Consider the following 15012-nt stretch of genomic DNA (forward strand, 5'->3'; position numbering starts at 1 on the left):
CTCTCCCCCCCCCAACGATTAAGTCCTATACTATAGGCTTTGTTTTCCCTAACACAAGGAAACACATTTCTTCTACCAGTAGAACATCTTATACACGAAAGCTTTTAAACATTCACTTTATAGCAACTACATAATAAAGTCAATTCTAAGTATTCTAAATCTAAGGGGCTAAACTATTGTATCAAAGTTGCAATAAAACACATTCACAAAGCCAGAAATCTGATTTAGTTTCTGCTGTTTTTAGAAGAAAAAAAAAAGAGATTTCTCTATAACATACTATGTAAAATAAATGTTATACTTCATTCAAAATGTATAATTTTCTTCCAACACAGTAAGAGGCTTGGTGTTTTAGTAAAGCTATCCTTAATTTTGGAAATGTTTTGAGATGAAAACCAGACATGATAGTGTGTGTCTGTAGTGATAGTCCTCAGGAAACTGAGACAGCTTAGTTGTTTGAGTTCCAAACCAGCCTAGACTTAAACGTGATTTCCAGGACAGGATGGATAAAAAGTACCACAGTGTGAATTCCTGCCCTCTTTTTGTTAAACTGTGTTTTGAGAGATGGCTCATGGCTTATGAGAATTTGCTGCTGTTCCATAACATCTGTTTCTGTCATCCACGTCATGCAGCTTACCAATGCCTGTAACTCTTCTTGAGGGGATCTAATGTCTTCTTCCGGATTCCTTCACGTAAGCCACATACCCTTGGTATGAACACATACACACACAGTATATATAAATAAAATGAAAATCAAAAACAGATCTTAAAACTAAGGAAGAAAAATAAGTGAAAAAAAAAAAGGCAGTTTGGAATATCCTGCAATCTAAAGAAGGAGCAGTACACATTCATAAGGGGTCTTTATCTGGTCATAACTGTGTGCTGGCTTTTCCTGGATGAATCATCAGTGCCACAGTTTGGCTCTTGATTCTCCCTCTGCTATAGGCATATTGTGAATTTGGATGGAATCACGTACATTTTCCAACTTTAGAGAGAAATGATGAGGGAGTGGTGACAATTCATTATTCGTAAGAGAGAGTGACAGGATATGAAAAGTTTCCTACCTTGCTGCTTCATTAGCTTGCAAAGATCACGGGGTCTGGTAGATTCTCAAACATACACTTCATGGCTCTTGATGAAGCATGTGTTGTTCTTCACCCTGAAGAAGCAAAACTTGAGTTATAAAAATCCCTCATCGAAGAGTCCAAACTCCTACTTTTATTACTGATTTTTAGCGGCCTTACGGAAGTTGCTGCACCTTTGGTGTCTGTATCTCTGCAGTCGGCAAGAACATGTTTTGTTTTTTTTCTACTTTGCACAGTTTTAATCTTCCTGTGGCTCTGGAGTTGTGTGATATGAGTTTAAGTGATTAAGGAGGCTGTCTCATCCTTCACCACCTCTTAGTGACAGCAGGTAGAGCCTTTCTATCTGCCACTGTGTGAAACTGTGTGATTATTATCAACTGTTGAGGCACCTCAGCTCTTGAGGTTTGCTTGGTTCTGGTTAGGAGAGCCCTGGAGATCCCTGTTGTCTTTCATCAGAGAAGGTGAAAACTTTCTTCCTCAACTTTATAATTTGCTCTCATTAGCTATAGGGCTTTGTGTAGCATGTGACCTTGGAAATATTTCAGCAAATCCTCGGGGGTTTGAGGTGTGCAAAATGCCCATTAAAAAAGAAAAAAAAAACTTTCTGCTGCCTGCTAAATTTTGTTTTGGCAGGAAGCCTAAATAAAAGAACACTGATGTTCATTGAGTCTACTTGCATTGATGAAGACATTACCTTAAACCAAACAGGACTTCAAAAACAGAGAACGTTAAGTTCTTGAAAGGACATTCATTGTTATCATTCATTAGTAAAATGAAAATGCAACAGTATGGCTCTACTAAATGACTATGTGGATGGCTTCGGTAAATAAAGTATCTGTACACATCTTAATCATCTGTTCATCATTCCAAGGATATCTATGCTGCTTCCGTTTCTTGCCATTGTGAACAGAGTAGCAATGATCATAGCAGAGCTATCTTTGCTGTGGGACGTTGAGTTTTGGGGGCATAAGGCAAGCGGTCACATAATTTGGTCAGAGGGTGGACCTGTTCTTAGCTTTTTAAGAATTCATACAGTGTCCACAGTGGCTGCAGCAGTTTAGTGACATAAACAGTGACTGAGAGCTCACTCGCCCTGCATCCTCATCAGCATGTTTCAGCTGTTTCATTGTTCTTAGTCATTCTGGCTGGAGTAACATGAAAGTTCATTTTAATTCGAGTTTCCCTGATTGATAGGATGTTGAAAACAGTTAATTAAATATCTTAAATACTTTTGTTTCTTGTTTTGAGAACTTTTTTCAGGTAAGTAATCCTCTCCCTTTTAATTAAGTAATTTCTTTTCTTGATTCTTTGTTTTGTGTTCTTTATATATTCTGGATATTAACACTCTATTTGATGAATATCTATGAAGATAATCCCCCACTCCAAGGACTTCCTCTTCACTAAATAAATTGTTTCTTTCACTGTATAAAAGATTTGGGGCCACAATTGTTAAATTTGGGCTCTATTTCCTGGGATAATTTGGTCTTATTCAGAAGGTCATATTCTACTTCTATATCTTGTAAGATACTGACAATGTTTTCTTCTCTCATTTTCCCTATTTCAGGTTTCGTTTTGAGATATTTGATTCATTTGGAATTGACTTTAGTGTGGCGTGAGACTCGTGGGTCTAATTTTATTCTTCTGCATGTAGACATCCACTTTTCCCAATACTATTTGTCGAAGTTGCTGTTTTTCACCCAGTGTGTATTTTTTTAACCTCTTTTCAAATGCCAGATAGATGTAATTACACTCAGTCATACATGGGTCTTCTATTTTGTTCCATTGACTTGAATGCCCATTTTATGCCTGTACCATGTTATTTTTTATTAGTATTGCTCTGTAATAAAGCTTGAAGTCTAGTATACCAGTGATAGTTTGTAATTAAGTATATTGTTGAGTAGTTTTTCATCTGTGTTCATTAGGGGTATTGGCCTATAGTTCTCTTTTAGAAATTTAAAAATTCTAATGAAAATATCATTATGTCACGTTTCTCTTTCCTTTTCCTTTCTCTAGCCCCTCCCAGGTCTGCTCCCTCAATCTTTTTCTTTCCCACTCCCACTTATCTCTCAAATTCACAGCCTCTTTTTTTTTTCCTTTGATTATTATTGCTACATGTGTATATACAAACACAGAACTATATAAATACAACCTGCTAAGTTATTTAGTGTTGCTTGTGTGCATTTGATTTGGAGCCAGCTCCAGTGGATACATCTACAACACAACTCCTGCTCCTAAGACTCAGGGAACTTCACTGACGAAGAAGGAGAAAGATTATAAGAGCCAGAAGACCAGGGAGTCTGTTGTGAGATTGTGTCTCCTAGACAGTACAGAGCAACAATACCAATGACTAAACAAGACATGAACAACGGCCACACCAATAGACAAGCTAACTCAGAAAGTGGACTCTCATGGGCTGCATGAGCAGACAAAGGACTGCTGAAGTAGGGAGAACTGCTTCTCTTTCATGTTGTCTTTGCCTGGTTTTGCTGGCATTGTAAAAGGACTCTGGAAGTGATCTTACTGTTTCTAGGTTGAAATCCTACTTTGAATTTTTTATTAAATCTATGTGGACATGAATTTCTTTTAAAATTAATGTGGGGGAGGTTTTATCACTGTTTAAGGTGAAAAAGGACACTCTTTGTTATTTAAACAAATTCTACAGGCTAAAGACAGCAGAGATGCTGGGTATTGATGTGTTTCAAATATGATCCTTTACACTAAGAGAGTCAATACAAGTTGTAACCTTAATGGACTCATAGGTGTGGCTATTTCAACCCATCATTTGTCTTCATAAAAATATTACATAAACTAGAGTTAAAATTACTATTATAATGTTCATGTTAATTTACATGTACAAGGCCATATACTCTTGATAGGAGTCACAGAGTTGTTTGACAGAAAAATATTGAGAAAAAGTTTCAACAAATACTTTAGACTTCCTGTCTGAATTTTTTTGTAATATCTGTCACTATGCTATTACCTAAATTGCACAGTATTTCTGTTTTGTTCTGGAAATTTAAAAAAAAAATTGGTGGTATGTTCATCTTGTTTCCTCCTTTACACCTTACCAACTCTGTTAAAATTATTGCTAAGTTTATTTTTGGTCAAAAACTTAATTTCATACATAACATATCAACACATGCTTTTGAATATACTCAACACAGAGATTACAGAAACATCTTCACATTCAGCTTTCCCCAAAACATAAAAAACATAGATATTAATATCTTTTTTTTCTTTCCATGAGAGATTTTGAATGATTTCCTCTAGTCTCTAAAGGTAGAATGCATTGTGAGACAACAGTCATAAATACGGTATTGTTAAAATAATTAGTAGTTGGGGAGGGTAAGTATAATCAAAACAGCGTCATAAACTGGAATTTTTTAAAGAACTAATAAAACAAAGTTAAAGTACAAGAAAAATATTAATAACCAGTGATTAATATGCTGTGAATATTTAGCAAATGGGTTTTTCTATGTACGTGCATGCGTGTATATATATATGCATAACCACATTTTCACACACAAATAGCTGATGGTATTTTATAAAATGTTTTTCCTATTAGAAATAGCTTCCCTCACGGGAAATTCAACTTGGCACATTACAATCTTTCAAGAAATATTTACCATTTGCATGTTTAGATACTGAGAACATCTCATGGCACAGTGGTCCCACTACTACTTTCTTTTTTTTTTTTTCCTGCTCTTTCCTCACTTATGAGCCATATGGAGTGTCCAGATGTTGGCAGAATCTTCATATTAGTAGGGTTATTCTCATGGTAGTGGAAAGAATAGAAATTGGATAATTTCCTGACCAAGCTTATAAAATGCCTGGGGCAGGTTAAGTCAAAGTCTCAGTCATATACTTCTGGATCTCACCTTTCTGTAGAGGTCACAGAGCAAATGTTACATTGGGTACTTTGGGAAGTTAAACAATATATTACAGCAGCAGCAAAAGCCCAAGGTTATATATCAAGGCCACTGTCTTGCTCATAATCTTTTAAAGAACATTCTTCATTCATATCCTTATTTCTGGGGCTGAATTTGATGGGAATGAGGAAAAGGATAATGATAGCATAAGGAATTGCTATGAGCATGTCATCTCCCACCAAATCTTCTGGCTTCAGATAAGCAATAGATGCAAAACCAAAATGGATGCTGACCACAGAGAGATGTGAGGCTCAGCTGAAAAAAATAATGCCTTTTGTTTAACCTCAGCTAAACGGATCTTGAGGACAGAAGAAAGGATAAACACATAAGTCAAGAGGATGAGTAAAAATGTACCCAGCAAACCCAACACTGACATCAGTGTGACAATGAATTCTGTGAAGTCACTGTCTAGGCAGGACAGCCTCACAACTGCCCTCATGTGGCAGAAGAAGTGTCTGATGAGGTTAGGTATGCAGAAAGACACCCTGAATATCAGGGCAGTCTCTATCAGGGAAACCAAGAAGCCTCCAGCCCAAGCACTGGCCACAAGCTGTCCACACACAACACTGGTCATCAGAAGAGGATATCTGAGGGGGTTGCAGATGGCCAGGAAGCGGTCATACCCCATCAAGGTGAGAATGATGCAGTTTGTTCCACCAAGACCCAAGAAGAAGCACATCTGCAAGCCACAGCCTGTGACTGAAATGTGCCTGTTCCTGTCCAGCAGATCCACCAGCATCTTGGGGATGATAGTCAGGGTATAGCAGGTCTCAGAGAAGGAGAGTGCACTGAGGAAGAGGTACATAGGGGTGTGGAGAGATCTGTCCACCCAAGTCAAGCCCATGATGGCCAGGTTGCCTATTAGAGTGAGCATATAGAGGCAAAAGAACACAGCAAAGAGGAAAGTCTGTACATGTGGATAAGCAGAGAAGCCAATGAGAATTCCTTCAAGATTGTTTCATTGATTGTTATTGCTTGGGTTTCTGAAATGTGGAAAAAAAAACAACAAATAAACCTTCAGTTCTCCATATTCTTTAATATACTCAAATGAAATGCATGGTATGAATAAGACAAATCATAAGATTAGAACATACACTCAATTTCTCATTCAGTTTAGCAAAACTTTGCCATGTATGTAGATGATGTGATATCCTTATTATACATTCATTCATATCTTCACAAACTCATTATTAATGACATGATGATTTCCAATGGGATCATTCTGGCCTATTTAAAATATTTTATCGGCTGATAATTTAATATTGGTGAAATATTCCAATTTGTATTCAGACAAAAGAGACTCAGAGGCATTAACTGAGCTATGTTTGGAGAAGACTCTCAGCACTCAAGTAGGTTGAGGAGTTGCAGCCTGAGGAAATTACTCAGTGGATACCACATTTGCTGAACAAACATGGGGCTTGTAGTTCAAAATTCAGCACCAAAATGAATGCTGGGCTAGCCTGTATCCCATCACAGAAGATGCAGAGACAGAAAAACAGGGACAACTGGCCATCCTGGATAATTGGAACTGGAGTCAGTCTCTGACTCCAGAAGAGACCCTGCCTTGGTGAAATATAAAGCAGAGAATGATTAGGAAAAACACTCAGTGTCAGTTTTGTGCACACATATAGGTTTGTGTTTGTGTGTGAGAGAGAGAGAGAGAAAAAAAAACACATACTCACACATAAACATGAAAATCATAATATAGAATAAAAACCTACTGAAGGATAAAGAGACAGAGTTGGACCTAACATTGACACTCTTAAATAATAAATAGCCTGTGAACATTCACAAAGTAAAGACGGTGATTTGTAAATAGTGTTAAGAGAGCAAGTGTGCAATGGCTTGCAGCTGTTGGAGAAAGCTGAAGTCATGTTTTCTTCTTGAAGAAGACATCTAGGTCCTAAGTCATTAAAGAAATGGCTTAAGCATTGCTTTGGTTTTGATACTCTGAGAGGAGGGAAGCATGGAGGGTAAAACATCCCAGCATTCAATTTGAAAATAGTTATCACATAATAGCTCAGCCTTAATGGGATTTATATATTTAATGTTGCCCTACCTTCAAGGCTCTGGATACAACACAGAAGAGGAGGCAGAAAAACGCAGGAACTGGATGATGGCAAAAAGTCTGTGAATTAGTGACTTATGGACATGATATGGTGACTATAATCATGATTTTACACCTGCACATGGTCAAGCCAGCCCGAATCCAAGCATAGACAGAGCTGATGGGCCCCAGACATGATTACATTCTCATTATCTATTGGCAGTGAATAGTTTCTAAAGGAAGGAAAAATCCATCTTTGTTGACTATTTGGCCACAGGTAGGTCTCTCATACTCCCGTGGGAACTCCCATGCACTATGGGTAGATCTAACTGGATTTAGTGGACTATTAAAAATCAAAGATGAGACACAGTGTTGGGAATCTATGTGTGGGGAGTTGGAATGTAGAAATGGGGGGCAGAGACTCTCCAAGATGACAAAACTGAGTGGGTACCTTATCTGAATAGCAGAAGATCAAAGTCTGTAGACAAAGTGAGTGACCTGGCTGCTTACTCTAAAATAGCAACAATTGTGTTTCCCAATGGAGAGAAGGCATCCCAGGAGCTAAGGATGCACAGTTCCAGGCCCCTGAAAATGGCTCCTCAGTCCCAGATACACACAAGGTCCTAGGCTCCAGGCACCCAGCACCTGCTTGAACACAACTCCCAAATTTCATAAACTCCTGGCACCAGTATCTAGATCGAAGGCTTCTCTCACCTCTCCAAAGACAACTTCTGGATACCTGGAAAACAGTCCCAGCCTCAGGTCCACAGTTCTACTGGTGCCTCTGTAAAGACAAGCTGGACAATAGGACCACATAAGGTCCAGATCCACCAGACACACAGCACCATCCTCAGCCCTTCCAGTTATTCCCATCATCCAAAGGACTACTCTGAATTCCAGAGACATGCAAATGATCCAGCCTGTGAGTTATGGCTCTATCAGTTGTCTTGAGGAGACCTACAGGACCTTTCAGGATAACATAGGTCAGAAACCCACACTCTATTCCCTACCTATAAGTTAAATGGTATACAGCCAGCAGAACAAAACTGTAGGCTACTTGAGGAGGGCCAGACTCCAGCCCATGACTTATGACCCCCCCCCTCACATGCCCAAAAAGCCCAGCAGGCTGCAGGGACAACCAAACACCAGAGACAAGAAGACGGCTAAAGGCCAGCATAAGAACACATTCAACAAAAGCCAGGGCAATATGGCAGAAAGGTCTGGATAACCTAATACAGCCGAAGAACAGGAAAACTGTTGTGGCCCAACCCACAGGTGAGGTCAGAACCTAAAAAAGGGTGGATGCAAGAGCAGTGAGGGAAGAATGAGTCAGGCACAGGGATTGGGAGGACTTTTATATCCTGACTAACTGGTAGTCTGGGTGCTTCTTTATTTATTCAAAACTTAGTAGGCATGGATAGATGCATGTTGTTTCAAAATATTGACCACATCATTTTTGTTCCCAGACATGTGTTTTAACTTTGACTTTGTCGTAAGTTCAGTCATCATTGATAAATCATGACAGAAGAGAATTATATTTTACAAACATTTTCTCTCATCAATCCCACAACCCAACTTTTAACAATATTATAGTTTCAAGGGCATGTTTTGAGTTTGTTCTCAAGATAGTAGTTCTTGTAGTTTCAAGGGCAGTAGACAGAAAATCTCTAAGCCAGCCTGGCCAGATTGTCATGTTCCAAGCAGGGTGTTATAAACTTTTAATAGCCAGAGTACACATTATATAATCACAATTTGCCCAAGAAAAAAACTTCAGACCAAATCTGCTGCAGTTATTATTTAATTTCTGCCATAATGTTTATATTTTATATATCTGTAGAATTTATTTATATGTCTAATCTTGATATGTTTTGTTTCTTGGTCATAAGACACCACAGTGGCCCTGTAGGGGTTCACTTTTTTTAAGAAAGGGAAGCATAATAATTTATTCTTTTATCATTTATCCACACAATTCTTTTTTTACTTTATTAATTACACTTTATTCACTTTGTATCCCCCAAATGGTTCTCTCCCTCCTCCCGTCCCAATCCCTCCCTTCCTCCACCCTCTGCATGAATGCCCTTCCCAAGTCCACTGATAGGGGAGGACTTCTTTTCCTTCCTTCTGATCCTAGTCAATTAGGTCTCATCAGGAGTGGCTGCTTTGTCTTCTTCTGTGGCCTGGTAATGCTGCTTCCCCATCAGGGGGAGGTAATTAAAGAGCAGGCCAATCAGTTCATGTCAGAGACAGTCCCTGTTCCTATTACAATGGAACCCACTTGGATACTGAACTGCCATGGGCTACATCTGTGCAGGGGTCTTAGGTTATCTCCATGCATAGTCCTTGGTTGGAATATAAGTCTCAGAAAAGACCCCTATGCTCAGATTTTTTGGTTCTGTTGCTCTCCTTGTGGAGTTCCTGTCCTTTCCAGATCTTACTGTTTCCCACTTCTTTCCTAAGATTCCCTTCACTCTGCCCAAAGGTTGCCCATAAGTCTCAGCATCTACATTGATAGTATGCAGGGCAGAGCTTTTCAGAGGTCCTCTTTGTCCTTTCGGATAAGGAAAAGTCTTTTAATTTGACTAGACTACTAGATATTGTTTACATTTATTAAGTTTACTTTGTTCTGATTATCTTGTCTCTGAGTAAGTGTAGGGGCAGATGTGCCAAGAGTATCCTCGAGTCAGAGCCTCATAAGAAGGTTTCTGTCATTTACTTGAGTCAGAAACCCCAGAATAAAAGGAAAACTTTCCAGTAGGGACAGATAAGGATATCTCCCTAAGAATAGGAGGAGTATTAGGGTCAGGACATTCTTTGGGAAGTTTAGAAGCAGTACACCTGGAAGAGGTTGTAAATGATTCATAAGAAAATTTATATAAATCCAATATCCCCAAGTTTTACGAACAATAAAAGCCCCCCAAGTATGCAACACATGGAGATCAAAGAGTGGGAGACTACACTGCAGCATTTGCATCACTCAGCTCAGCTTTGCTAGAGCTTTGTCAAATAGCTGCTTGGCTTTCTGACCTTCACTGTTCCCATTAGATATGGCTGTGCCAGCAAATGACCTTAAATCTATGGTTATGAGGAAGGTACAGGAATTTAAAGAACAAACAAATACATCCCTCAAAGAAATACAAGAAAACACAATCAAACAGGTGAAGGAAATGAACAAAACAGTTCAAGACCTGAAAATTGAAATAGAATCAAAAGAAAACACAAACTGAGGAAATTCTGTAGATAGAAAACTTAGGGAAGATAACAGGAACCACAAAAGTAAAGAGCTAGAAAAAGATTACCAACTAAACAGACCTACTATCTAATAAAATAGACTTTCAACAAAATTAACTAAAAGGGTTGGGAAGAACACTTCATTCTCATCAAAAGAATAATCCACCAAGAGGATATGTCAATCCTGAACATCTCTGCTCCAAATACAAGGAAACCCACATTTCTAAAAGAAACATTATTACAGTTTAAAGAATATATTGATCCACATACATTAATAGTGGGATACTTCAACACCCACTCTCACCAATAGACAGAAACTAAATAGAGACCGAAACTAAATAGAAAAATAATGAAACTAACAGATATCATGAACCAAATGTTTCTAATAGTTATCTACAGAACTTTTTACCCAATCACAAAAGAATATTCGATCTTCTCAACACCACACATAACCCTCTCCAAAACTGACCATACAGTAGTTCACAAAGCAAACTCCAACCAATAAAAGAAAATTTAATTAACCCATTGTACTTAGTCAGATCACCACAGATTAAAGCTGTACTTCAACAATGAAAAAAAAAATAAGAAAAAAACCCTACATAGTTATGAAAACTGAACAACTCTCTTCTCAATGACCATTGTGTCAGAAACAAAATAAAGAATGAAATGAAAGACTTCCTAAAATTCAATGAAAATGAAGGCACAACATATCCAAACTTATGGGCAAAATGAAAGCCGTGCTAAGAGGAAAGTTCATAGTACTAAATGTCTTCATAAAGGAATTGCAGAGATATCATACTAGCAACTTAAGAGCTCACCTGAAAGCTTTAATAAGAGAAGTAAACACACACAAGAGGAATAGACAGCTGGAAATAATCAAACTCAGGCTGAAATCAATAAATTAGAAACAAAAAGAACAATACAAAGAATTAACAAAACCAAGAGGTGATTCTTTGAGAAACTCAACAAGATAGACAAACTAACTAAAAGGCAGAGAAACAGTATCCAAATCAACAAAACCAGAAATGAAATAGGGGACATAACAACAGACACAGGAAATCTGAAAACCCATTACGTTCTTACTTCAAAAGCCTAAGGTCTCAGAGAAAAATTGTGATCATTGCAAACTGCCTTGTTATCCTGGCAGACATGATGGTCACTGACTACAATTCACAAGCCATTCAGAGGCAGGTATGCCCTGTAATGGAAACTGTGTGTAGTTCTGATTGCTACTTCAGGGATTATTTGATTTCACTTTACTACACTTTGCTTTTATTTTACCATGTTTGATGTTATTTTGTTTTGCTCTTAGTGCAGATTGAGGGAACTCACTGGAAATAAGATAGAAATGATGATGTAGAACAGAGGAAAGTAGCACACAGTTCAGGGAATCTCTTTTAAAGCACTAATACTTTCATCACAACTGACTATAAAAAAAGGTTTACTGAAGAGAAATGGAGGAGGAGGGCATAGAGGGGGAGGGAGGAAAAACTGCATCAGGATGTAATACGTAAGAAAAGAATAAATAAATACAAATTTAAAAGAATAAGAAAATATTTTAATGATATACTTCCGCTTTGAAAAGTGTAACTGAGAAAATGGGTAATGCACAATTTGCAGAAATAAGTATTAAATATTTATGCACTGAAAGTGATGGGTTTCATCTTTAAGTATTAACCCATTCACTTAAAAGTCAGCCTGCTTTTTCTTGCCGGATCTGAGGAAATACTCATCCAGAATACTTTCCCCAATCAGACTTGTTATACTCTACAAATACTGTAAATTTCCTCACTCAACTCAATACTTATGAGTGTTTCTTAGTTCAATGTTTAATTTACTTAACTCTTTTATGACAGAAAAGAAACTTCTTTTTTCCCTATAAGTACCTAGTTCTAGATACTTCTTTCACAAGAAATTATTGTAAATTTTATCAAAGTAACAGAATGGCCATGCTTTGTTTCAATCCATTGTCAGTTTACTTGACCATAGTAGCTAAGACTTAATAGTCTGAAATAGCGGTTGCAGCTTTTCCACAAACTCTTCTTACAGTTATTCAGCCATTTCTTATCTTCCTCTACAATTAAGCTATACATTAAGCAATTCAAATGAAATGTTCTTCTTATTTCCTGCTAAAAAAGTGTTTCAGGTCTCCATTGAGCTTTATATTAAAAGAAATGAATTGTGTGTTCTCTGCCCTTATGAAGTCTTAGGAACAAGGGGTTTATTGAATCAGTTTGGGTTTTGCCTTCCTCTGAAATCTCTCAAGTACTGAAATGGAACACTGGGATTACTTCTGATGGGGCAACTTTTGTTAAGAGACTGCTTCAGCAACGTGCTTTCATGTTGGCAGCCTTTCTTTAAGCTGGATGCATCGCCCTTGTTCTTAAGTAAATGTTTAACAGCTGTAAAATAATTTTAGTAAAAACCTGAATGAAATGGCTAAAAAAAAAAAAGGAAGAATGATTCTTTTATATGTAGAAGACACCCAACAAGTATTTATTGACTAATTTATCCAGCTTCCAATGGAACATTAAGATAGAGTACCACCAAAGAATCAATAATGAGCTTGAAGATCACTATGAGATGGAAGGACAGAGTATCCTGTGTTTGCCGGGCAACATTTCCTATTGAAAGTTTTTATGGCATTAGTAAATAAAGGTGAGTAACTACTAGATACTTCAAGAAATATGAGCTAGAAACTTTGTAATTTGGGATGTTTACTAATCTTTAAATTAATTCCTATTCCTTCAAAATAGAGTTTAACTTTATAATTGAGTAGGTTATCCCCTCATTTTTAATTAACAAATTTTAAAATTTATTTTTTATTTATTACAATTTATTCACTTTGTATCCCAGCTGTAGCCTCTTCCCTTATCCCATCCCAATTACACCCTCCCTCCCTCTTCTCCTCCCATGCCCCTCCCCTAGTCCACTAATAAGGGAACTCCTCATCCCTTAAATCTGACCCTAGCCTATCAGGTCTCATCAGGACTGGCTGCATTGTCTTCCTCTGTGGCCTTGTAAGGCTGCCACCACTAGGTGAAGATGATCAAAGAGCCAGCCATTGAGTTCATGTCAGAGACAGCTCCTGTTCCAATTACTAGGGAACCCACTTGGAGACTGAGCTGCCATGGGCTACATCAGTGCAGAGGTTCTAGGTTATCTCCATGAATGGTCCTTGGTTGGAGTATTGGTCTCAGAAAAGACCCCTGTGCCCAGGTTTTTGGTTCTGTTGCTCTCCTTGGAGAGCTCCTGTCCCCTCTAGGTCTTTCTATCTCCCCCTTCTTTCATAAGAGGCCCTGCACTCTGCCCAAAGTTTTTCTATGAGTCTCAGCATCTGCTTTGATACCCTCCTGGGTAGTGTTTTAGAGGCCCTCTGTGGTAGGCTCCTGTCCTGTTCCCTGTTTTCTCCATCTTCCTAACTGTACCTTTTCTTTCTCAGCTCCAAAGAAGTACAGTCTCCTGCACTAGTTGATATACTTCATTGTCGATGCCAAGTTCCTGCGACTATGGCTCTTCAGCTAGCTACTCTTGAGTCTTTAGGTATGTGAACCTATAGAACACCATATGTATCTGACCACACTTTCAACTTATACCAGTGGGTTCCTGAAACTATCTTGAAGTGAAAAGATAGAAAATACAAACACATTCTCAAATTTTCTTTTTGTAAATATAGATATCATTTGAATATGTTATATACAGTATCTATATACAAGTACTGATGCATAGAAGGGTTAGCCACATAGCCATGTATAGAGGTAGCAACTGTTAATTATGCCATCTGAGTGTTAGATGTTTGAAAATCTGTGTTTACTTGTACATCTAAATACCCAAATAAGGATGAATATGTGCCACATTTTTCTAAATGACTTGCCTTATAGTCATCCGTCCTTGCAGGACCTTATTATTTTATTTGTTAAATTGTTTCCAGAAAGAGAACACACACACACTCTCACACGCAATTTTATCTCTACCTACTCTTTCCCCAGAGTCTTATTGGAAAGACAAGGGCATAAACTTCTACTCTAAGGTCTCTCACTATGGTTTTTCTGTACTATTCCCCCAGGATGTCCTTGAGTTCTGGAAAGGCCAAATATTTTTCTTAAGGCTGTGTCTCTTGAGAGGGTGGGAGGGAGTTGGTTTCTGCTCCTACAGTAGGTTGGAGATAGAAAGGTGCACAAATAGCTCCATTTAGTCCCTACTTCTAGCTCATAAAGAACCAGCCTTGACCAGCAATTATCTAGGCCGAGGAACAGTGTCTTCCTTCCTGTCTACATGATTTTGTCTCTTTTCTCAGCACAGTCTGGAGATCCCTAACAAGGGTAAGGAAAGAGTTATATTCATAGAAAAATGGTCAGTTTAAAAAAACAATACTCATGTTTTCAAATGAAGAATTTGGTCAGATCTTAGTTGTTTTCTTGAAGAGAAGCAGGAAACAATTGGAGATCACTTTAAAATTTAAAACAATTGGAGATCACTTTAAAATTATTCACTTTGTATTCTGGCTGTAGCCCCCTCCCTCATCTCCTCCTCATACCACCCTCCCTCTGTCTTCTCTCCCTATGTCCCTCCCTTAGTCCACTGATAGAGGAAGGAAGTCCTCCTCCCCTACTATCTTACCCTAGCCTATCAGGCTCATTAGGACTGTCTGGATCCTCTTTCTCTGTGGCTTAGTGAGGACAACTCACCAGGGGGAGATGATCAAGGAGCCAGCTACTGAGTCCAT

The 15012-nt window shown here is 38.1% G+C and overlaps 1 pseudogene; it reads right to left on the bottom strand.

Annotated features, from left to right (window-relative positions):
- Nucleotides 1-5021: 5021 nt before the first annotated feature.
- Nucleotides 5022-15012, bottom strand: LOC129678731 (olfactory receptor 10X1-like; annotated as a pseudogene).

This window comes from Psammomys obesus, unplaced genomic scaffold, assembly GCF_907164565.1.
Source record: "Psammomys obesus unplaced genomic scaffold, mPsaObe1.curated_primary_1811, whole genome shotgun sequence".
In the NCBI taxonomy this organism is placed as follows: domain Eukaryota; kingdom Metazoa; phylum Chordata; class Mammalia; order Rodentia; family Muridae; genus Psammomys; species Psammomys obesus.